Genomic DNA, 26,079 nt, shown 5'->3' with positions numbered 1-26,079 from the left:
CTCTGACTGAGGAATGATACCTTTTTTTGGGTCTCTGACTGAGGAACGGTACCCTTTTTGGGTCTCTGACTGAGGAATGATACCTTTTTTTGGGTCTCTGACTGAGGAATGGTACCTTTTTTAGGTTTCCCTGAGCAGTGGTACCTTTTAATCCCAGTATCTGTATCGTTTTTGTCTCTGGTTGATGAATTTATTATTTTTATTTATTTTTATTAAAAAAAAATGTTTTTTGTCCCATTCAAAAAGGTTATGATGAATGGTTTTACACACACCAGCATGTGACCTTTTTGAGAAGTGTATTTAAATCAGTACTGCTTTTTACTCTGTGTGTGTGTGTGTGTGTGTGTGTGTGTGTGTGTGTGTGTGTGTGAGAGTTGCATAGATCCAGTGTGTATAATGTTATGTAAATATTTATTGTGAGATCAGCTTTAAAATGTCAGGAAAAAGTGGAATATCAAATGAGCCTGAACTGTGTGAGCCTTCTCCAAGCTGCCGTTCCTCCCTCAGTGTGGCGTGTGATTATTTTATTTTTAACATTCACGGACTCAGCATTGATTGACGCGTCCGTGGGCAGCACTCGGGCTGATGATTCAGAGACAGAATGAGCCCGAGTGTTCTATAATAATAATAATAATAATTTATTCAGTGTGACTCACTGGGGTGTTTTTCTCTTTGTATCTGTGTCTCAACACTGCAGAATAAAATCAAAGATTCTTGAACCTCGTGAACTTGAATCCCATTGATCGAAAGTACATTACAGGCTACTTTTCAGCTTTAGATACCAAAAGAGATCTTGAGGAGGGAGACGGCGAAATGCGGTAACCTCTCATGCTGTCGGCTGATCAGCCGAGCTTTGGGTATAAATCAGCGTTACCAGTAATATAAAGGTGGAAGGTGAGGGATGAGGATCGTCGTCATCGCTATTCTTCACCCGAGTGAGACACTTTTGCTTCATTTCACGCCACGAATAGCCTCCTCTGTAATGGATTTAATGATATTTCAGTCTAATGCAATATCGATGTGTGTGTGTATATAAATACTTAAACTGCTATATTGGTCCATGGTCTGTCTTGGCCCAAATTATATGTCAATATATCTAATGCTGTCTTCTCATTCTGTGACTTTTTAACATTTGAAGGTGCTTCCCAGTGACAAGACAGAAATCTTTTTATTTTGAGACACCACTGGGACTTTTCCTGGACACTCGGGGCCCCTCTGGCGACATAAAGTTCCTCGCTTTCAAAGATCCAAATGGCAACAACAACAATGATCTTTCGGATGCTTAAAGAGCCCCTGAAATCGAACCGTGCCTTTTTTAAAAAAAAATTAAATAAATACTTTTCCTTGGTGCATCAGACATCAATACAGTAGTATATCTGGTGGGGGGTGGGGCGGGTGGGTGAATTTTAATTTCCAGGAAAACGGAATACATAAAGGAGTATATCTGGTGGGGTGGGTTGGTGAATTTTAATTTCCAGGAAATCGGAATACATAAAGGAGTATATCTGGTGGGGGGTGGGGCGGGTTGATGAATTTTAATTTCCAGGAAAACGGAATACATAAAGGAGTATATCTGGTGGGGGGTGGGGCGGGTGGGTGAATTTTAATTTCCAGGAAAACGGAATACATAAAGGAGTATATCTGGTGGGGGGTGGGGCGGGTGGGTGAATTTAAATTTCCAGGAAATCGGAATACATAAAGGAGTATATCTGGTGGGGGGTGGGGCGGGTTGATGAATTTTAATTTCCAGGAAAACGGAATACATAAAGGAGTATATCTGGTGGGGTGGGTTGGTGAATTTTAATTTCCAGGAAATCGGAATACATAAAGGAGTATATCTGGTGGGGGGTGGGGCGGGTTGATGAATTTTAATTTCCAGGAAAACGGAATACATAAAGGAGTATATCTGGTGGGGGGTGGGGCGGGTGGGTGAATTTTAATTTCCAGGAAAACGGAATACATAAAGGAGTATATCTGGTGGGGGGTGGGGCGGGTGGGTGAATTTAAATTTCCAGGAAATCGGAATACATAAAGGAGTATATCTGGTGGGGGGTGGGGCGGGTTGATGAATTTTAATTTCCAGGAAAACGGAATACATAAAGGAGTATATCTGGTGGGGTGGGTTGGTGAATTTTAATTTCCAGGAAATCGGAATACATAAAGGAGTATATCTGGTGGGGGGTGGGGCGGGTTGATGAATTTTAATTTCCAGGAAAACGGAATACATAAAGGAGTATATCTGGTGGGGGGTGGGGCGGGTTGATGAATTTTAATTTCCAGGAAATCGGAATACATAAAGGAGTATATCTGGTGGGGGGTGGGGCGGGTGGGTGAATTTTAATTTCCAGGAAATCGGAATACATAAAGGAGTATATCTGGTGGGGGGTGGGGCGGGTTGGTAAATTTTAATTTCCAGGAAAACGGAATACATAAAGGAGTATATCTGGTGGGGGGGTGGGGCGGGTTGATGAATTTTAATTTCCAGGAAAACGGAATACATAAAGGAGTATATCTGGTGGGGGGTGGGGCGGGTTGGTGAATTTTAATTTCCAGGAAAACGGAATACATAAAGGAGTATATCTGGTGGGGGGTGGGGCGGGTGGGTGAATTTTAATTTCCAGGAAATCGGAATACATAAAGGAGTATATCTGGTGGGGGGTGGGGCGGGTGGGTGAATTTAAATTTCCAGGAAATCGGAATACATAAAGGAGTATATCTGGTGGGGGGGTGGGGCGGGTTGATGAATTTTAATTTCCAGGAAAACGGAATACATAAAGGAGTATATCTGGTGGGGGGTGGGGCGGGTGGGTGAATTTTAATTTCCAGGAAATCGGAATACATAAAGGAGTATATCTGGTGGGGGGTGGGGCGGGTTGGTAAATTTTAATTTCCAGGAAAACGGAATACATAAAGGAGTATATCTGGTGGGGGGGGTGGGGCGGGTTGATGAATTTTAATTTCCAGGAAAACGGAATACATAAAGGAGTATATCTGGTGGGGGGTGGGGCGGGTGGGTGAATTTTAATTTCCAGGAAATCGGAATACATAAGAACGCTGCTCAGCTAGTCCCAACTTCCAGATCATTCAGTTAAAGGCTATCTACAGGGCTCGACATGAACATTTTAATCCACTTGTCTTGACCATAACCTTTTTTATTATTCCTATGTACTTACTAGTTCAGTGAAAGGAAAGTGGTTAAAAAAAAAGTTTATCAAAAAGCACGTATAGGTAGGATGATCATTTTGCTTTAATGATTTTAGAATTTTTCAGTAAAACTCAAACTTTAACGCGAACAATAAACAAAAACTATTCAGTGCCCTATTATGGTGCATGTGTTTGTTTTAATCAATTACCTGATCTGCAGTTTTAAGAGTTGGTATTGTTGTTTTTTTTCACTTTGTTTCGACGAAATGAAATCGAAAGAAAACAAGTTGGACATGATAACGGTGACCGTCACGTTGTGAATGGAAACAACCCGTAATTGAGTTCGGCGCGGTCGTAAAAGTCCCGCCAAATATTTTACGACATTTGTGACAGTTAATGTGAACCGTACAAAAGAAAAATACAGTAAAGAGTCCGAATGAAATGACGATTCTCCACAAGGATTTATTTTATTGAAGTATTTGATCGCCATTTCTCCCATTTCGATGAATTTAGAGTGCGATGATCTACAATTAGATATTATGACGTGGTTATTTTTACACAGCTCTACTTGGCTTCCGCGGAATTTCGTAAACAATAACACGGCTGGATCACCTGAGGGGATTGAACTGGTTTTGTCGGAATTTTATTGATATACACTACCATTCAAAAGTTTGGGGTCACCCAGACAATTTTGTGTTTTCCATGAAAAGTCACACTTTTATTTCCCACCATAAGTTGTAAAATGAATAGAAAATATAGTCAAGACATTTTTCTGGCCATTTTGAGCATTTAATCGACCCCACAAATTTATGTGATGCTCCAGAAACTCAATCTGCTCAAAGGAAGGTCAGTTTTATAGCTTCTCTAAAGAGCTAAACTGTTTTCAGCTGTGCTAACATGATTGTACAAGGGTTTTCTAATCATCCATTAGCCTTCTGAGGCAATGAGCAAACACATTGTACCATTAGAACACTGGAGTGAGAGTTGCTGGAAATGGGCCTCTATACACCTATGGAGATATTGCACCAAAAACCAGACATTTGCAGCTAGAATAGTCATTTACCACATTAGCAATGTATAGAGTGGATTTCTGATTAGTTTAAAGTGATCTTCATTGAAAAGAACAGTGCTTTTCTTTCAAAAATAAGGACATTTCAGAGTGACCCCAAACTTTTGAACGGTAGTGTAACTCTCGAATAATTACTCTAAAAATGGTGATTTTCAACAAATATCTCGGAAGAGCATCACCACCAAACGCCTCATTTTCATTGATAACCCATCGCAAAGTATTGACAGCTGTAGTGTGACCGAAGCCTAAAATAAGACTACTCTGACAAAATATCTTCAGGTTCGCATTGCAATTTGGGGTCTATGGCTGAGGATTTCGCTGCATTGTTGTGGAATATCGATGGCCTCAAAAATGGCGATTCACTACATGGCGCAGCCTTCTGGGAATGGTGAGCTGGCCCCTTTAAAGCTGTGTCTTTTATTTTATACACACACACACACACACACACACACACACACAGAGTGATGCTTGAAAGTTTGTGAACCCTTTAGAATTGTCTATATTTCTGCATAAATGTGACCTAAAACATCAGCAGATTTTCACGCAAGTCCTAAAAGTAGATAAAGAGAACCCAGTTAAACAAATGAGACAAAAATATTATACTTGGTCATTTATTTATTGAGGAAAATGATCCAATATTACATATCTGTGAGTGGCAAAAGTATGTGAACCTTTGCTTTCAGTATCTGGTGTGACCCCCTTGTGCAGCAATAACTGCAACTAAATGTTTGCGGTAACTGTTGATCAGTCCTGCACACCGGCTTGGAGGAATTTTAGCCCGTTCCTCCGTACAGAACAGCTTCAACTCTGGGATGTTGGTGGGTTTCCTCACATGAACTGCTCGCTTCAGGTCCTTCCACAACATTTCGATTGGATTAAGGTCAGGACTTGGCCGTTCCAAAACATTAACTTTATTCTTTAACCATTCTTTGGTAGAACGACTTGTGTGCTTAGGGTCGTTGTCTTGCTGCATGACCCACCTTCTCTTGAGATTCAGCTCATGGACAGATGTCCTGACATTTTCCTTTAGAATTCGCTGGTGTAATTCAGAATTCATTGTTCCATCGATGATGGCAAGCCGTCCTGGCCCAGATGCAGCAAAACAGGCCCAAACCATGATACTACCACCACCATGTTTCACAGATGGGATAAGGTTCTTATGCTGGAATGCAGTGTTTTCCTTTCTGCAAACATAACGCTTCTCATTTAAACCAAAAGTTCTATTTGGGTCTCGTCCGTCCACAAAACATTTTTCCAATAGCCTTCTGGCTTGTCCACGTGATCTTTAGCAAACTGCAGATGAGCAGCAATGTTCTTTTTGGAGAGCAGTGGCTTTCTCCTTGCAACCCTGCCATGCACACCATTGTTGTTCAGTGTTCTCCTGATGGCGGACTCATGAACATTAACATTAGCCAATGTGAGAGAGGCCTTCAGTTGCTTAGAAGTTACCCTGGCGTCCTTTGTGACCTCACCAACTATTTCATGCCTTGCTCTTGGAGTGATCTTTGTTGGTCGACCCCTGCTGGGGAGGGTAACAATGGTCTTGAATTTCCTCCATTTGTACACAATCTGTCTGACTGTGGATTGGTGGAGTCTAAACTCTTTAGAGATGGTTTTGTAACCTTTTCCAGCCTGATGAGCATCAACAACGCTTTTTCTGAGGTCCTCAGAAATCTCCTTTGTTCGTGCCATGATCCACTTCCACAAACATGTGTTGTGAAGATCAGACTTTGATAGATCCCTGTTCTTTAAATAAAACAGGGTGCCCACTCACACCTGATTGTCATCCCATTGATTGAAAACACCTGACTCTAATTTCACCTTCAAATTAACTGCTAATCCTAGAGGTTCACATACTTTTGCCACTCACAGATATGTAATATTGGATCATTTTCCTCAATAAATAAATGACCAAGTATAATATTTTTGTCTCATTTGTTTAACCGGGTTCTCTTTATCTACTTTTTGAACTTGTGTGAAAATCTGATGATGTCATATTTATGCAGAAATATAGAAAATTCTAAAGGGTTCACAAACTTTCAAGCACCACTGTATAATACATTGTCAGATGATGACTTTATCGCTCATGTGTTTTGCAGCATGGAGTTCACAGCATCACAAACCTCCACTTGTTGTAGCAACCTTTTCAACCATGTTAGAGTAGAAAGTGACCATGTTGGTACCAACATAAAATGCTCCTAAAAGTCACCATATGCCACCAAATGGGCTCCCTTTTTTTTTTTCAAAATTTTCCGGTGGAGGCCTGCAGCCACCCAAAAGTTAGGGCTGTATTTTAGTTCTGGAGAGAACTTTTTTTTTTTTTTTAAATATGTATCAAATCCGTAGGTGCTAAAGAAGGCAACTGGACTTGCTTGAAATCCTTGAAGACGTTTCAGCTCTCATCTGAAAGTCTTCTTCAGTTCTGTCCAACTAGTGGGGAGTTCCAGGTATTTATCCTATAGTGGAACAAAAGCAAACCTAAGGAGAGTCGTTGAGGTCACATGGGTCATTGATACTCTGTCATCCTGTCGGTTGTTAGGGTCCCTGGAGGCCGGGTGTGAACTGTGTTAGCAGCCGAGAGGATCTTTTAGGGTGATCTGTAGGGTACTGGCTCTCTGCCATCACGTGAGTCATTGAAGTCAGCTGAGTTGTGGTGTGGATGTGTATTCAGTTTTCTGGGAAGTGTGTCAAGGACTGCACTGTATGTGGCTGATAAGTGGTGTCTCAGGCTACGTTTACATTAGACCGTATCTGTCTCGTTTTCTTCGCGGATGCACTGTCCGTTTACATTAAACCGCCTGGAAACGCCAGGAAACGGGAATCCGCCAGCGTCCACGTATTCAATCCAGATCGTGTCAGCTCCGGTACTGTGTAAACATTCAGAATACGCGGATACGCTGTGCTGAGCTCTAGCTGGCGTCTCATTGGACAACGTCACTGTGACATCCACCTTCCTGATTCGCTGGCGTTGGTCATGTGACGCGACTGCTGAAAAACGTCGCGGACTTCCGCCTTGTATCACCTTTCATTAAAGAGTATAAAAGTATGAAAATACTGCAAATACTGATGCAAATACTGCCCATTGTGTAGTTATGATTGTCTTTAGGCTTGCCATCCTTCCACTTGCAAGTGGTAAGTGATATGCGCTGGGATCACACACACAGCGGCTCAGTCCCGAATCACTGCTCGTGCACTTCACTCGTGCGCTCTGTGAGCTGCGCGGGGCCGGAGTGCGCACCCTCCAGAGGGCACTCGCTGTTCAGGGCGGAGTGATTTGGAGCGCAGGATGCCTGCGGAGCCGAGCGTATCCGTGTATTGGTGTTGCTGTGTGCACGCAAATCGTGTATTGGTGTTGCTGTGTGCACACTAATCGTTTTAAAAACGTTAATCTGATGATCCGCTGATACGGTCTAATGTAAACATGGGCTCAGACCACCCCCTCTGTTCAGTGATGGTTGTTCTAGGTTGATGATGATGGCTTTGAGGAGTAAAAGAACGTCTTTGAGAAGGTTGCTAGGACGCTACAAGTTTTAGTATCGGGTGCAAACAAACCACAGCCGCTTGATTCTCAATCCTCCCTACAAACCAGCTACTGGATTTGGGACATGACATCCTGAACTATTTGGTATTTGGTTTCAAACTTGAAAAAAATTTGCGGCCCACCAGATGGTGCTTCACAGCCCACTGGTTGAGAAACACTGCGCTAGAGGATAAATACCTGGAACTCCCTACTAGTCAGACAGAACTGAAGAAGCCTTCAAGCAAGTCCAGTTGCCTTCTTTAGCACCTACGGTTTACGATGACCTGGATAACCGAGAACCTTCACAGACATCATGCATGTGTGACTTCCCATCTCATCTCGTTATCTCTAGCCGCTTTATCCTGTCCTACAGGGTCGCAGGCAAGCTGGAGCCTATCCCAGCTGACTACGGGCGAAAGGCGGGGTACACCCTGGACAAGTCGCCAGGTCATCACAGGGCTGACACATAGACACAGACACCCATTCACACTCACATTCACACCTACGGTCAATTTAGAGTCACCAGTTAACCTAACCTGCATGTCTTTGGACTGTGGGGGAAACCGGAGCACCCGGAGGAAACCCACGCGGACACGGGGAGAACATGCAAACTCCGCACAGAAAGGCCCTCGCCGGCCACTGGGCTCGAACCCAGGACCTTCTTGCTGTGAGGCGACAGCGCTAACCACTACACCACCGTGCCGCCTATGTGTGACTTGAGAAAAAAAAAAAAAAAGTGTTCATGCTACATGTATGAAAGTCTAAACGATCGTGTAATATATCACTACCTATTGACTTTTGGCCATTTGAACATGCTGTTCTTCACCTCCTTAGTGTTAAAGCGCACCTCAGTCCATCATGCGTATCTGTTCAAGTCTCTACCCCCAGGCTGGCCCACTTTACTTAACTCATCAAACTGGCGTTCCTGTTGACTGCCTGCCACATTTTTCCCCTTTGTGTAATTAGTCTGATTAAATCTGACTAATGAAAAGCTTTCAATACGCCAGCTTTCCACTCAGTTCCCTGTTCAGCAGGAGGAGAATAAATGCAAGGCAAGCATCAGATCTTCCGAAACCGTCTGTTCACTATCGTGACCCGTTGTGTCTGCGCTGGCTTATAATTAAAAACCTAATCACCGTTTGGATAGCGTCGGTAATGAGGTTGTGTAAATGTGTCCGTCATGCAAATTGGTAAATTGATACAGGCTTGGAAGAATAAAGGATTGCTAATAGAGGTTCGTCTTACTCTTCTTCTGCGGCTGAATAAAGAATCTTTCCGAACCCGATTCATTTCATACGCGTTATTCCGCTGTCGCCGTGGGCTAATTGGGCCGTATAGGTTGTTCAGCGTTGTTGCCATGGTAACACTGTAAGCTAGGATTGATAGAGGCATCGCTTATTGAGAATTCCTCGTGCTACTCTCCTGATACCTGAATCGTTTGAACTGTAGTCTGGAAAGCAGCTGATGGAATTATGGACTTTTTATCCATTTAGAGTTGCATTTTAATAACTATGTACCAGTTGTTGTTTTTTTTTTTAAATCTGATCAGTGAATCTGCAAAACTTCATCTTTGTCCATATTGGATCTTTTGTTTGTTTGTGTGCAGTCACTGGTTGAATGAATTACAGACTTGGCCAATGTACCAAATTTTGGAACGCCAGTACGGTATGATTACAGAACCCCTTCTTATCATTACTACTTATTTCCTGAGATTGTGATCAGTCTTAGCGGATTATTGGAAGTATTAGTGCTGATGCTAATAACAAAAGGCTTTTGTTCTTGTTGTAACCGTGTTTACCCTCTGATGATGGGATGGAGTAGGGCTGCGTACCGTGTACCAGTACTGTACCATGAAAATCGATTCGGTACAGGTCCAAAATACCGGATCATGAAGTACCGGTACTGTACCAATATAAATTTACACCAAGTATCTGCTTATTTTGTGACTGAAGATGCGTAAATCCTACCTACCACAAAGACGAAAATTTCGCACTGGAAAAGACGTAAAATGCCGCACTGAAACTTGAAATCAGAGCCATCTTTGATTTGAGATCCTCTCGCCACAGTCTCACGAGACATTGCGAGAGCTCGGCTGATCCAGCGTTCTGATTGGTCAAAAAGTCTCAAACTCAGGTCAGCCATTTTTCCTTTGCTGGCATTGGCAGTCTTTGCTGCTTTGTGTAATTTTGCCGCGTACCCGTAAGTTAAAGGCCGCGGACTGCGCGTAGTCTATAGTACTCTAGTGTAGTCACTTCTCGCTGTGAGACAACTTATGACTTTTTGTCCCAAGTTAACCATAGTGTGAGACTGAGCGGGTGACTGAGGCTACATCCACACGACAACGGCAACGAGATGTTATTTAAAAATATATCGCGTCCAAATGGGCAACAATCAGTAAAATATCAGGTCCATATGGCAACGCAACGCTTGCTGAAAACGATGCAATACACATGCCACACCTCTAGGGGCGCTGTAAGACGGTCCCTTCGGAGACACCAGAACAATAGAAGAAGTAAGGATGCATATTAGCCACAAAGTCAGGAAAATCTGTTTGTAAAATTACATTATAATGACCAAATACAATGAAAAGTATTTTTCCAGTCTCACCTGTGAAAGGTAATCCCATGTGATCTCGTTTGGATGGCAAACCTGTTGGTACAGTTAAACGCAGCTAATCTTTATTCTCCGCTTTGACCTATCCAAAATGGCGGCGAGGATGACCTATGATTCTACGTGGAAGGCGGCGTCTTTAATGGTCCGGAATAAATTGAATGCTAATTAAATAATGATTAATTTGCTCCTCTACGCCCTTTTTGAGGAATGTATTGTAGGACTTAAAAACCCACATCTGAAGAGGTGAGATCGCTCTTTTTTTCTCTATTTTTGCTGGCGGGATTGACTCTCTCTCTCTCTCTCTCTCTCTCACTTTGCACCATTACACAATAAATATTCACAGTGAAAATATTTTGTAAGCGCGTTTCATGAACCAAGTTATAGGATTTGTTGACAACTCGCATCGCAATGAGAAGATCATTGGCACTACTGGTGTTAAGAATCAGACCATTTCATAAATGAATATTTTGCTGTAGAGCTGCAGTGTTTGTACAATTGCATGTTTTTGCTTCACTATTACTGTCACTATTCTGCTTCTTGCATTACTACTGTGAACTAACACTGAACATAATAATAATAATAATAATAATAATAATATCCAAGCTCGTGTTTCACTCTCACTAGTGCTCTGTAAGGCTTTTTCCTGGTGATATTCGTTACACTTCTACCCGGCGTGAAGCACTCACAGTCATGTGGTTGTGACGTCATCGTAAACAAATCCGTTCTACTCATCCAGACGACTTCACAACGGCAACGTTGCCAGATCTTTCCACTCTGGAACCCGTTCTCAAAAAGATTGCGTTTTGGGTACCCAAAACGCCGGTGCCGTGTGGACGCCAGGCCTAAACGATAAGCAATTGTATCGGAGTCACCTGAATCCGTTGCCGTGTGGACAGGGCCTGAGAAGTGAGGTAGGAAACCTAGTTATGTTCGGTTCTCTTTGAATAAAGTTACTGACAAGTTGTCAACAGTTTATTAATGTTTCTGTCATTGTTAAAGAAGTTCAGAAGAATTTGTCAAATTGTTCAGGTACAGGTCCGGACCTGTACATAAACCTCTGTACCGGTACCTGTACCTGATGTTACGTTTAGGTACGCAGCCTTAGGATGGAGTGGAGTTACCACTCCAACGTTGATTATTTTCCCATGACATCGTGCTTTGTGGTACATCTTGTACCACAGCTACATTTTGGGCCAAAGCTGCAATTTTTTTTTTTTTTTTTAAATTAATGAAAAAATGTCATCCTCGTCCCATATTTTTGAATAATCACTTTTTTTTATCCAAAGTAATTGCCAATGTTATTTACATTCCTAGCAGTCATAAATAGTTGTTCCTTCAATTAATAAGACAACAATAAATGCAGCTTGTTATGTTAGCAATAAACCACAAACTCCTCCATTCTGAAGACTTTCCTGTGGTGGAAAACCTCCTCTGACTGTTACAAAGCACTGACGCTGGAAACTCCTCCTTCCACAAACACGAAACATCACCATATCAACAACGTTTCCCCCTTTGTCTTTGCTGAATAACAATTGAGCACCAAGATATGAAACATCTAGTTTTGTATTGCTTTGGTGTGCCAAGGACAATGCAGTTCTTGACACACTTCCCAGAAAACTGAATACACGTCCGCACCATGACTCAGCTTACTTCAACGGCTCACATGATGGCAGAGAGAGCCAATGGCCCACAGATCACCCTAACGATCCTCTAGGCTGCCAACACCGTTTACACCCGTCCCCCGGTGACCCTAACACCTACAGGATGGCAGAGAGGATCAACGACCCATGTGACATCAGCGACTCTCTTTAGGGTTGCTTTTGGTCCACTAGAGGATAAACACCTGGAACTCCCCACTAGTCAGACAGAACTGAAGAAGCCCGTCTGTGAAAATTCTGTCATCCAGGTCATAGTAAACTGTGGGTGGTAAAAGAGAGCAACTGGACTTGCTTGAAGATTCTTGAAGACGTTTCACCTCTCACCTGAAAGGCTTCTTCAGTTCTGTCTGACTAATAGGGAATTGAGGTTTTTCACCTGACGTCACAGGGTCACGTGAAGCCCCGGTGTCCGCCATTTTGAAGGTCAAGCTAGCTAATGTCAACAACATAGTAGCTAGTATGTTACTGTAGCAATGTTTACGTTCAGTCATTTGGATGACTGTTAAAACCTTTCAGTCTCAAGTTTTTCCTTTACTGGATTTACTAGTTTACTGTAATTATGATCCAGCAGCTATTTACACCGGATCCAGTGTAAATAGCTGCCGGAGCCGACGTCCCAGCCTGCCCGAGCGCGCTAGCTCCGGCAGCTATTTACACTGGATCCGGTTTCTGCTTCAGGGTGTTACTGGGTCTGAAATGTACCGGAATGTTGTGTTTGTAGAAGATCCTCCGGAGTTTCTCAGATAGACCAGAAACGTAGGGACTAACGATGTTCAGTCACAGATAAGGAAACCAAACGAGCAAAGAAGGCTCGGTAATGTATCAGCAACACAACTCAATACTTCGCAAAGTACGTACGTTTTCAGTTTTTATATTGGCGCTCTGATTGCGCCTTAATCCTGTGCAGGTGCGAGTCGTTTACGGCGCACGCGAGAGTCAATCCGATGCACGCGCCAAGGCGCACAGGTGTGACACAGTCGCACGAAATTAGTACCAAAATTAATGTAGATATACAGTAAATATCTTGTGGCAAATTATTATGGCATGTTACAAAAAAAATAAAGACAAAATCCAAGTCATCAGTGCTTAAGTCCTTAAAATTAGGGCACGAGTCGGACGCGAGTACTACAAGCCTGCTTGACCTGCATGATTTTATGCTGCCATGTGATTGGCTGATTAGATATTTGTCTAATGCATACATAAATCTTAGCCTACAACTTCAGCTCCCCATCCTGATTTTCTTTTACAGTATTTTGTGCATCAGATTTTTTTAAAAAAAATTATTTATACTGTACATAAACACAGCAGGTTGTCTTGTACAGAGCGACAAAGTGCCAACGCTCCGTGGCTACAAACGTGACAAAAGACTATCAGTCCACTCCGTAATGCCTCCGTTTAACATTTCCTGAAGGAATCCAAGTCGCTTTGTGTTTTGCTTTTCAAGTCGCTCTGTGACGTGTGGGTGTTGCGAGGCGTTCTCTGTTGTTTTCCTTCGTCCTCTCGTCTTGAAGAGCACAGATGGTGGGATTGGAGAGTTTGTCAACAGCCCGACGCCCACTTAAACCTCTCTCTCTCCATCCATGCCTCTCGTCTTTCTTTTAGACGGGCTTTCTTCTTATTAATGCCCATCATTCAGTCTCCCTCCCTTCCTTCCTGCCCCCTTCTTCCCTGGAGCTCTCAGAGACCTTTGTTGACCCGGCGCGGCTCAAGAACAGACGAGACCCACCTCGCGTGCTTGTACATTCAGACACACACTCACCCAGACAGACCCCACCCCCACCTCCCATACCTCCATGGATAATTCAAGGAGCCTCCACTTCAGAAGGGCAAAGAGGAATAACATTTGATCAAAGCTTCATGCCTGGTTTATTTCAAGCAGCGGTGAGGGACGGATAGAAAAAGAGCAGGCATGAGGGAGAGATTTAAGCAGGGTATTTCTAGAACATGTCTTTTCATAGAAAATTGCTGAGGAAGGATATCACACTTTTGCAGGCATCTCGCACACACTCACTCACTCACTCTCTCTCACCTGCTGCTGCTCAAATCGAGCTCCCAGTTCACAGCTCCTGTCTTGGAGGTGAAGTTTTCAGACCACGGCAGAACCCTGATGATCCGTATAGAGTCCAGCATATATAGACCCCTTTCACTGACGTCACCCGAAACCGGAAGTAAACAGACCCTGCGCCATTTTGGAAGACCAAGGCCAAGTTTACATTAGACCGTATCTGTCTCGTTTTCTTCGCGGATGCACTGTCCGTTTACATTAAACTGCCTGGAAACGCCGGGAAACAGGAATCCACCAGGGTCCACGTATTCAATCTAGATCGTATCTGGTCCGGTGCTGTGTAAACATTGAGATACGCAGATACGCTGTGCTGAGCTCTAGCTGGCGTCGTCATTGGACAACGTCACTGTGACATCCACCTTCCTGATTCGCTGGCGTTGGTCATGTGACGCGACTGCTGAAAAACGGCGCGGACTTCCGCCTTGTATCACCTTTCATTAAAGAGTATAAAAGTATGAAAATACTGCAAATACTGATGCAAATACTGCCCATTGTGTAGTTATGATTGTCTTTAGGCTTGCCATCCTTCCACTTGCAAGTGGTAAGTGACGTGCGCTGGGATCACACACACAGCGGCTCAGTCCCGAATCACTGCTCGTGTGCTTCACTCGCGCGCTCTGTGAGCTGCACAAGGCCGGAGTGCGCACCCTCCAGAGGGCACTCGCTGTTCAGGGCGGAGTGATTTGGAGCGCAGGATGCCTGCGGAGCCGAGCGTATCCGTGTATTGGCGTTGCTGTGTGCACGCGAATCGTGTATTGGTGTTGCTGTGTGCACGCTAATCGTTTTAAAAACGTTAATCTGCTGATCCGCTGATACGGTCTAATGTAAACCCCACCCAACAAACTCGTGATAACGGCAGCGGTATGTGAACCCACGAGAATAAAGTGGAGTGGCAAACGACTTAAACAAATCTGAGCTGTTTTATTTATGATTTATTGGCCCAACAGTAGACTTGAAAGAAACCTGTGTGAGACTTGGCAAAAAACTGTGGATATAATGGATAAGTCTGTGCATGATCTGCGGACACTTTGAGGTAAGCAAACGCAAGAAATTCAGATTTAAAACATGCTAAATTGGCCTCAAGTTGATAACTGTATGAGGAGCAAGCCTCCCAGACTTCTACAATTTAATAATAATAATAATTTAGGATGGTTTGGGGCTTGCTCTCCCTCCTATTATATAAATAAAGCATAGTTGTTGTGTAGGCATATATCATAAATACGTATGTATAATTTGGATAAATTAACCTAAATTATGGATACCTTAATAGTAACAAAAAGTATCAATTTTTCAACTGAAAAGATATATTATTAAAAGATAAATATCAACAAGATTACCTTGGCCATAACTATGTGTACGTTATTCTTAACAGCTGTAATATCACGAACCAAGCCACTAACAACATAATTGTAAGCCTGTAGGCCTTCAAGTCATCAGCAGTGTAGGCACTGGGTGTAAACAACAAATAGTTTACAATGTCTGGGTAGCAAACAGATGGCAGAATTGGTGTCCGGTCCTCCTTATGTATCTGACACGGAGAAATAATATAAATCGTGCTGCCTACCAGATTACAGTCGTCTGTTTTATTGTATCAGTACTAGTATCACTTACTATACTCATCAGTCATAGATTAGTCCAGTACAACATGACCAGCTTGCTTTTTTCCATTTGACTGTCGCAGGTTTTTTCCGGCTGGTACAGTCAAAAATTGAAAAAAGTTTTGGCCTACTAAACTAGTCATCGATTCTACTAGTGTATTAATTGGAGTCGACATGGAAACGTTAGGTAAAAACTAGTACTAAACCAGTACAATCTCTTCTTCAAAGTTTCACCAAATGGTTTTATTTATGCAATTTAAAGCTCATAATACTGTATAACTTTGGTCGAGTAAAAGCACGGCGCAAAAACATGGCTGAATCCTGAATGACTCCTATTTATTTAAATAGGGGACTACATAGGCGGCAAAATGTAGTTTCTTTTTCCCTGCCATGGAAGCGCACTTGTATACCGAGGAGGAAAGCAATTTGCATTACAGCCGTGAGGCGGCTTGGCTCGGTTTTCCCTTTCGGGCGCTCTCGTTTTCTGTTAGAATTTGGTAAAGAAAAAAAAAATTATTTACCAGCTTACCGGGTCCATTAACATAAATCTGACAGCTGACAAGGTCGGGATATAAACGAACTTTTGCGTTAAACTGTGTGCTTGGATTCACATAATTTTTTCTGAGTCTTATCATATGGGTCAAACCCATCAATCACAGCCAGTTTCTCCACATACCGTGCCCTTTCTGCAACTGGTAATGTACTCACATAACCCGAATTATCAGCCATCGTGTCACTTTACTCTCGCTCGTACTTTGTTTTATATTGTGAGTGCATGTACTTGGTCTTCCAATATGGCGCCTAACAAAATCTCGCGGCGCGGTGACGTCATGTGAAAGGGGTCTATACTCACCGGCCACCGTCTCTAATCAGCCGATCCCTTGACAGCAGCACAAAGCGTCGAATCGTGCAGACGCAAATCAAATCAAGAGCTTCGGATAATTAACGTTCACGTCAAACATCAGAACGGGAAAACTTGTGATCCCAAAGTGTGACTTTCTTTCTTTCACTGTGGCATGGGTGTTGGTTTGAGCCAGATGGACTGGTTTAAGGATTTCAGAAACCGCTGATCTCCTGGGATTTTCACACACAAGTAGAGTTTACACAGAATGGTGCAAAAAACAGTGAGTGAGTGAGCGACAGTTCTGTGGGTGGAAACAAACGCCTTGTTGATGAGAGGTCAGAGGATATATTAACTCGGAGCAACTCTTTCCAACCGTGCTGAGCAGAAAAGCATCTCCGCATGCAACAGCAGAAGACCACATTGGCTTCCACTCCTGCCAGCCAAGAACAGGAATCCTAGAATCAACCAGAAGTTCATATTAAATTGGCCAGTGAGTGTACGTTTCCTATACACACGCCATGCTTTTTTTTCCTCTAAACATCACTGCTTCACTCGAACATCATGACTTCGTTAAACACACCAATTCACCCAATCGTAATGACGTCACTTTTAAACCGAACTCCATCAGACCCGACGTGAATCAGGATGTCTGTCGAGCTGTTCGGTTAATCAGTGGTCTGGACGGTTCTTGGCTCCATCCATGCATGGGTACGAAGGGTTAACAAATTCAACGCTGGGAGTTTTTTATATACAGCCTGCTTGGTCGTCAAAGCCCTGGAGCACGCTCTCTGCAAAGAATCCAGGAGCAAATTGTCATCTGTTGTCAAACCGCTTCCTTTACCCGAACTGCCCTTTCTCTAAAAAAAAAAAAAAGCGTTTGACTCCACCCTCTTCCAGTCTCCCAGCATTTCAGCAATTAACGCCTCCAATTACATTTCCTCAGTTTAATGGCTCTCTCAATATCTTCAGCTGATGAAATTAGCTTGATGTGTTTGTGTGTATGTTGGTAGAAGGGCTGCCAGAAAGGGCCGAATTTACTTTTCCAAGGCTCCCCAGGCACACAAAGGCTCTGGCAGATGACATCATTAATTGTGCCGAGTGGCTGACTGCATAGAGACGCGGTGAAAACATGTCTGCATGGTCCACGTTTTATCTTTTATACAACCCCGATTCCAAAAAAGGTGGGACAAAGTACAAATTGTAAATAAAAACAGAATGCAATGATGTGGAAATTTCAAAATTCCATATTTTATTCAGAATAGAACATAGATGACATATCAAATGCTTAAACTGAGAAAATGTATCATTTTAAAGAAAAAAATTAGGTGATTTTTAAATTTCATGACAACAACACATCTCAAAAAAGTTGGGACAAGGCCATGTTTCCCACTGTGAGACATCCCCTTTTCTCTTTACAACAGTCTGTAAACGTCTGGGGACTGAGGAGACAAGTTGCTCAAGTTTAGGGATAGGAATGTTAACCCATTCTTGTCTAATGTAGGATTCTAGTTGCTCAACTGTCTTGGGTCTTATTTGTCGTATCTTCCGTTTTATGATGCGCCAAATGTTTTCTATGGGTGAAAGATCTGGACTGCAGGCTGGCCAGTTCAGTACCCGGACCCTTCTTCTACGCAGCCATGATGCTGTAATTGATGCAGTATGTGGTTTGGCATTGTCATGTTGGAAAATGCAAGGTCTTCCCTGAAAGAGACGTCGTCTGGATGGGAGCATATGTTGCTCTAGAACCTGGATATACCTTTCAGCATTGATGGTGTCTTTCCAGATGTGTAAGCTGCCCATGCCACACGCACTAATGCAACCCCATACCATCAGAGATGCAGGCTTCTGAACTGAGCGCTGATGACAACTTGGGTCGTCCTTCTCCTCTTTAGTCCGAATGACACGGCGTCCCTGATTTCCATAAAGAACTTCACATTTTGATTCGTCTGACCACAGAACAGTTTTCCACTTTGCCGCAGTCCATTTTAAATGAGCCTTGGCCCAGAGAAGACGTCTGCGCTTCTGGATCATGTTTAGATACGGCTTCTTCTTTGAACTATAGAGTTTTAGCTGGCAACGGCGGATGGCACGGTGAATTGTGTTCACAGATAATGTTCTCTGGAAATATTCCTGAGCCCATTTTGTGATTTCCAATACAGAAGCATGCCTGTATGTGATGCAGTGCCGTCTAAGGACCCGAAGATCACGGGCACCCAGTATGGTTTTCCGGCCTTGACCCTTACGCACAGAGATTCTTCCAGATTCTCTGAATCTTTTGATGATATTATGCACTGTAGATGATGATATGTTCAAACTCTTTGCAATTTTACACTGTCGAACTCCTTTCTGATATTGCTCCACTATTTGTCGGCGCAGAATTAGGGGGATTGGTGATCCTCTTCCCATCTTTACTTCTGAGAGCTGCTGCCACTCCAAGATGCTCTTTTTATACCCAGTCATGTTAATGACCTATTGCCAATTGACCTAATGAGTTGCAATTTGGTCCTCCAGCTGTTCCTTTTTTATACCTTTAACTTTTCCAGCCTCTTATTGCCCCTGTCCCAACTTTTTTTTGAGATGTGTTGCCGTCATGAAATTTCAAATGAGCCAATATTTGGCATGAAATTTCAAAATGTCTCACTTTCGACATTTGATATGTTGTCTATGTTCTATTGTGAATACAATATCAGTTTTTGAGATTTGTAAATTATTGCATTCCGTTTTTATTTACAATTTGTCCTTTGTCCCAACTTTTTTGGAATCGGGGTTGTAGTTATCGATAGATTGCTGGCTAATAAAGAGACAAGAAGAGGCTCAAGTCGGTTCGATTAAATTAAATTAATTGCTGGTTAATTATTTCCACTTGAGACTCAAATAATGCGCTCGTGTTTGAACCGGACCTCTTAAACCACAGGCTTGATGTGCACATGATGTTTGAACCAGTGTTTTAGTTGATTTTATAAACGGCAACTCTGACCACTCAAATTGTCACGCAGCATCCGATTGCGTAACAGCCTTCCAAGTTGTCATGACAGCTCTGCATCTCGCCATGGCAACAAGTGGCCGAGTGACACTCGGCAGGCATGGCCTCGTGAAGCGTTTGAGGGATGGGAGTTGACAGGAGTACCATGTGGTCGCTTAAAGACACAGCGGAGCCATCGTCAGCACACGACCCATAATCCTTTGGGTTATGCAATGTTATGCAAGTCTGATTCATCACGTGCGAAAAGTCGCACTTTCTCTGCACTCTTGATTGAGCAAGGATCGTGAAGAAGCGTCAGAAATGAGAAGTTTTTAGTTCAGTAATAAAATTATAGGAAAAAAAGGAATCTGAGAGAAAGTCTTCGGTTCTGCTTAAAACTTTTGGTTTAAAAAAACAAAATCAAATCACCAGCGTCTACGACTACCGGTGTCCTTGTTTTGGTATGAAACGTGGGCTGGTTAGGCCAAACAAAATGTGTTTCCGGTTACCCGACCGACCCTGTAAAAACACTGTGACCCTTCAACTGTTTATGACCACGATAAATAAACTATTTCTCGCACCCGACCCTACCTGCTTGGCAGCCACCTGGCGAGTCAAACGAGAACCGCTAGGGCGTGTCATATAAACCACTCGGTATTTGCCGAAAGACACGAGACCCATCAGGAGTAAATTGACACCCAACACGCACCTCCCTCTACCCCAGCCCTTTCAAACCAGCACGGGCACGGCCTGGTAGGACGCTGCCTCGGCCAGTCATTCGCCACCGTGCAAGCGCTGCTCAGCGACTTAAGTTTTGATTTGATCCATGGCTCCAGCCCACCTTTAAACGTTTATAACTCGGACACCGAAGGTCGCAGCAAAGCCAAATTTCATAGGCATTTCTAGACAGGGGTCACCGTTAGATGCAATCGAATACATAGCTGAACAATGCTGCGTATTCTTGCTAGTGTTACAATGATGATTATCTTAGATTTTTAAGTAGAAAAACTGGCCACCCTTGTGTTCATGCCTCGAAGAGTCGGATGTAAATGACTGCTTGCACATGCGCAGTATATTTCATCGATTCTTCCGGGTGCCTATAAAATGGAGATTCGCCTCGGAACAAAAAGCGACACAGTGGACAGAAATGTTTGCTTGTCAAATCAGCCTATTGCAATGCGAAAGATCTCATCTCATTATCTCTAGCCACTTTATCCTTCTACAGGGTCGCAGGCAAGCTGGAGCCTATCCCAGCTGACTACGGGCGAAAGGCGGGGTACACCCTGGACAAGTCGCCAGGTCATCACAGGGCTGACACATAGACACAGACAACCATTCACACTCACACCTACGGTCAATTTAGAGTCACCAGTTAACCTAACCTGCATGTCTTTGGACTGTGGGGGAAACCGGAGCACCCGGAGGAAACCCACGCGGACACGGGGAGAACATGCAAACTCCGCACAGAAAGGCCCTCGCCGGCCCCGGGGCTCGAACCCAGGACCTTCTTGCTGTGAGGCGACAGCGCTAACCACTACACCACCAGCAAAGATATTCACAACAATTAAAAATATTTCTAAATGAAGAAGAGTAACTACAACATTGTTTCCTACAACAAATCACACAGTTCTGACATTCTGGGATCAGTTGCAAACGTTTAACGAGTATTTTGCAAAAAAAGTTTTCAAAGGGAACTTCACTTTTTCCTATCTACCCTAGAAAATTTGTCGTAAACTTTTGGGATAAACATTTTTTTTTCCCGACCTACCTACCCTATTTTGAAAACCCAGGAAACAGGAAACACATATATATTATTTTGTTTGGCCTTATGTCATTTCTAACTTTCTTTACTTTTCTTTTCTTTAGCATAAAACTTTTTTTTATTTCGAAAAAAAAGTTCATCAGTCTACAAATTGCTCACCGTTACCGATCCGATCATGCAAAAGACACCAAAGAACCGTACGCTTGTGATCAGAATTTCTTTGATTCGTTCTTTTCCTGTGGCAAATTGATTGCACAGCATGCGTCTTTAATTAAAAACCCCAAGAATTTGGTGCACAGTGTCCCAAGTGCATGTTCCACCTTGACCAGACGCTTTTGGTAGTAATCAACAAGCTTCTGGTTGGATATTTGACCAATCTTCTTGGCAGAACTGGTTGAGTTCGGTTACATTTGTTTGCTTCCTGGCACAGACTAGACTTTTAAACACCGTCCACATATTTCTACTCGTTTTCAGCTCAATGTTCTCCTGCTTTATCTATTCCAAACCCAGCTTGGATGTGTATTTGGGATCTTTGTCTTGTTGGAATGTCCAGTTGTGTCCAAGTTCCTGATGGTTTGAGGTTATGCTGAAGAATTCAGTGGTAGTCCTGCTCCTTCGTTATTCCATCCACTTGAATAATGGAGCAAACCAGCCCCAGAGCATGATGCTACCACCACCATGCTTAACAGTTGGTAGTGTTCCTCTGGACCTCGAGTCATTGTGGCCCAACAACTTGATCTTTGTGTCATCTGACCATAAAACTTTCCTCCAGAAGGCTTTTTCTTTCTCCATGTGGTCAGCTACAAGCTTTTATTTGAGCTTGAAGATGTGGATCTTGGAGCAGAGGCTTCTTTCTTGGTCAACAGCCTCTCAGTCCATGGCAGTATAGAACGTGCTCGACTGTAGACGGTGTTCCAGCCACTTCCAGTTCATGGCAGGTTCAGTTCATGGCCTTGACGGTTCCTTGGTTGTTCCAAACCATCCGAACCAATTTCCTCTCAGTTGAGGGCGACTGTTTGGGTCTTCATCCAGCAAAGTGGCTCCACCTCCCAATAAAAGTAATTGGACTTGCGTACAGTCATTTGAACTGATGATCTTGGAATCTGCAGTTATTTAGAACTGGCTCCAAAAGACGTCCCTGAGTTGAGTATGATCCTCTTTCTGAGATCTGCACTGAGCTCCTTGGACTTTCCCACTGTACTGTGCTGTGTGTCGGTCAGTCCAACGAATGCTGTCAATCAAACCCTTTAATGTTGACACGGATAAGCTACCAGCTGTCGTCCGTCATGATCAGTAACAAGAAGGGAAGATATTTTGGAACTTTCAGTACCATTGAGTTAATAATCTACATGGGTGCAGTCAATAATTTGGTGCAGAATATTTAGTTCAAATGATTACCTTGTACCTTTTATACAAGTGTTGTGATATTCTTGCATCCCTCTGTGTGTGTGATCATGCCCTTGCTGCTTTATTGACCGTTGGCTAATGTACAGAGGAAGGATGAGTCAGCAGAATGACTCGATGGACGTGTGTGTGTGTATGGGTCTGTCTCAGAAACTGGGTACCCCACTAAATATACTCAGTCAATAAACTATACGGTTTTGAATGGTGATGTTGGTTTTAATTTGAAATAAAATGATGAAAGAAATAATACAGATAAAACTAAATCTTTGATGTGAATACTCTATTCAGAATTTGGCAAAAATTCTGCAAATTTGTGGAAAAATGGCGGCTTGATCTGGGACATGATAAATGGTTGACGACATGGCATTCCCTTAAAAAGGTTGTAGTCCACTGAAAAGTCTACAGTTATCACTAATTGTATTTTAAGTTGTAACTTTATCCACCTAAGGATTGGTGCGCTCACAGAATCATCATAACCGTCATAAAACATCATGCAAAACATTTGATCACCATCGTAACTCCATTTTCCGCAGACCCAAAACCAATACGATCGTGTGTTTTGATCTAAATGGAAAGCCTCAGGGGCGAAGTCACTACCTCACCAAAAGTAGTAACTTAAAATCACTACACCATATAAACATTTAGTTATAAATCTGCGATTTTGTTTTTTAAAACGAAAGCTGAAAGTTAGGTATAGAATACTAGTGCATCTCAAAAAATTAGAATATTGTGAAAAAGTTCAATATTTTCCATCAGTTATTTAAGAAAGTGAAAATGTTATATATTGTAGACTCATTACACATAAACTGAAATGTTTCAAGCATTTTTCTATTTGAATTTTAATCAGTATGGCATACAGTACAAAAACATTAAAAAAAAATCTCAAAATATTAGAATATTTCATTTCGAGTTTGAGTAAAACAGTATGAACACAGTGCATCTCTCGGTCTAGTTCAGTACACACAACCACAATCATGGGGAAGACTGCTGACTTGACTGTTGTCCAGAAGATGATCATTGATGCCCTCCACAAGGAGGGTAAGCCACAAAAGGTCATTGCTGGAAAGGGTGGCTGGAAAAGGTGCACAAGCAACAGGGATGGCCGCAGTCTTGAGAGGATTGTCAAGAAAAGTTGATTCAAGAACTTGGGAGAGCTTCACAAGGAGTGGACTGAGGCTGGTGTCAGTGTATCAAGACCCATCACGAACAGACATCTTCAAGAAAGGGGATACAACTTTCGCATTCCTAATATCAAGCTACTCCTGAGCCAGAGACAATGTCAGAAGTGTCTTATCTGGGCTAAGGAGAGAAAGAAATGGACTGTTGCTCAGTGGTCCAAAGTCCTCTTTTCAGAGGAAAGTACATTTTGCATTTAATTTGGAAATCACGGTTCTAGAGTCTGGAGGAAGAGTGGAGAGGCACAGAATCCAAGGTGTTTGAAGCCCAGTGTGAAGTTTCCACAGTCTGTGATGATTTGGGATGCCATGTCATCTGCTGGTGTTGGTCCACTGTATTTTATCAAGTCCAAAGTCAACACAGCCATCTACCAGGAGATTTTAGAGCACTTCATGCTTCCACCTGCTGACGAGCTTTTTGGAGATGCTGATTTCCTTTTCCAGCAGGACTTAGCACCGACCCACTAGTCTGGCTAACGCGACAAAGCTCTACGAGCTATTGGTCTGGCCAAGATATTAAGCCCAACCGTTTCCCAGAGCCCGTGGTTGACCCGCCTCCCTGAAATGCCTCAGTTTGCTACTGGTCGAAGCCAGAAAAGGCTGTGACGAAGCTTAAACCAATCACATCACTCTTTCCTCTGACGTATGCGACGCGACGGGGCTAACTGGTAGATTAAACTCTTACCGAAGCCGGTCGGGAGCAAGGCGAAAACGTCCTTCCTTTCAATAAATACCTCCAGGGCTGCTCTTTGCTCCATTTTCAATGAGAACTTCCCGTTGAATGCTTTCAATACAGCATCTATGCGTAATAGATGCGGAAGCATGAATGAAGCGCTTCCGGCATAGATTCTGTAAACAATCTATGGCTTCCGGTCGCAGTTCTACTACGTCAGTGCCTTGAACACGCCTCTACCCAGGGCCGTTGGAGATGCTCAAAGTTGATTGGCTCCCGATTTTTCGGGAGCTTGGAAGAGCTGTAGATAGCTTGCCTTGCCAGACTAAGCTCGCAACAGGCCCTCGTGTTGCGTCACGCTTAGGATGGGCGGGCCCAGGCTACCGACCCACAGTGCCAAAACTACTACCAAATGGTTTGCTGACCATGATATTACTGTGTTTGTTTGGCCAGCCAACTTGCCTGACCTGAACCCCATAGAGAATCTATGGGGTATTGTCAAGAGGAAGATGAGAAACACCCGACCCAAAAATACAGATACGCTGAAGGCCACTATAAAGCAACCTGGGCTTCAATAACACCTCAGCAGTGCCACAGACTGATCACCTCCATGCCACACCGCATTGATACGGTAATTCATGGTAAAGGAGCCCCAACCAAGTGTTGAGTGTATAAATGAATGAATATACTTTTCAGAAGTTGGACATTTCTGTATTGTAAATCCTTTTTTTGATTGATCTTAGGGAATATTCTAATAATTTGAGATACTGGATTTCTGATTTTCATGAGCTATAAGCCATAATCATCAAAATTAAAACAAAAAAGGCTTTAAATATTTCACTTTACATGTAATGAATATAGAATATATGAAAGTTTACGTTTTTGAATTAAATTATGAAAAAAAAGGAACTTTTTCATGGTTTTCTAATTTTTTGAGATGCACTAGTATGTTTCTTACAGAATATGTTACGATGGTAGCTGGTCTTGTATGAATTTCTGAGCTATAAAATGAGTTGTGGTCTATTTTTTACCGTAGCGTGTTATTTGTGTGCGCGGAAGGACACACAACAATTTGCATGTGTAGAATGGAATTTTCCACTCCAACAGTTAGAAGTTGATCGTGCTTTCATTTGCGGTCTTTCTGTTATGCGGGTGATCTGTTCGGACGTTATCACTGCAAAGGTTAGTTTTGACAGTTTTATTAGGCAAGCACACTATTGTTCTTCAGTTTACTTATTCTGCCTTATTCCGACACGTTGTTTGGATCCACTACTCCTCCTAGGGCGTTATAATATATATTACACCTTTGAGAATAACTTGATTATGTTCAATCATTTAGCTTTAAAATGATGGGTTACTTATATGATTTGGATAAGTCAATGGTGAGTTACGATGTTTTTATCTAACGTAGTTGAAAACAGGCGATTTTGGGGCAGTCACCAAAGGGTTAAACATGACAAAAGAAACACTGAGTGTTCGGTAAATGCAAAAAAAAAAAAAAAAAGTAAAATTAGAAAATGTATTTTTTGACTATAATGTCCCAAATGAGAGACCAGTTTCTGAGACGGACCCATAAAACTTTGCCTGCCTCT

The 26,079-nt window shown here is 42.8% G+C and overlaps 1 protein-coding gene across 5 annotated transcripts in view; it reads left to right on the top strand.

Moving 5' to 3' along the window:
- abr (ABR activator of RhoGEF and GTPase) overlaps nt 1–26,079 on the top strand; it is a 300,438-nt gene that overhangs the window by 107,169 nt on the left and 167,190 nt on the right. Inside the window, exon 1 of one of the 5 annotated variants that reach the window (XM_060912273.1) lies at nt 11,239–11,257. The exons of the other annotated variants lie outside the window; for them this stretch is intronic. The gene's annotated coding sequence lies outside the window, so the exon portion shown is untranslated. Of the gene's footprint in view, nt 1–11,238; nt 11,258–26,079 lie in introns of those variants that run through there. 5 annotated transcript variants of the gene reach the window in all.

Source organism: Neoarius graeffei, chromosome 28 (assembly GCF_027579695.1).
Source record: "Neoarius graeffei isolate fNeoGra1 chromosome 28, fNeoGra1.pri, whole genome shotgun sequence".
Classification (NCBI taxonomy): domain Eukaryota; kingdom Metazoa; phylum Chordata; class Actinopteri; order Siluriformes; family Ariidae; genus Neoarius; species Neoarius graeffei.
The sequence above is the reverse complement of the archived record's forward strand: the minus strand, read 5'-3'. Positions and strand labels throughout refer to the sequence as shown.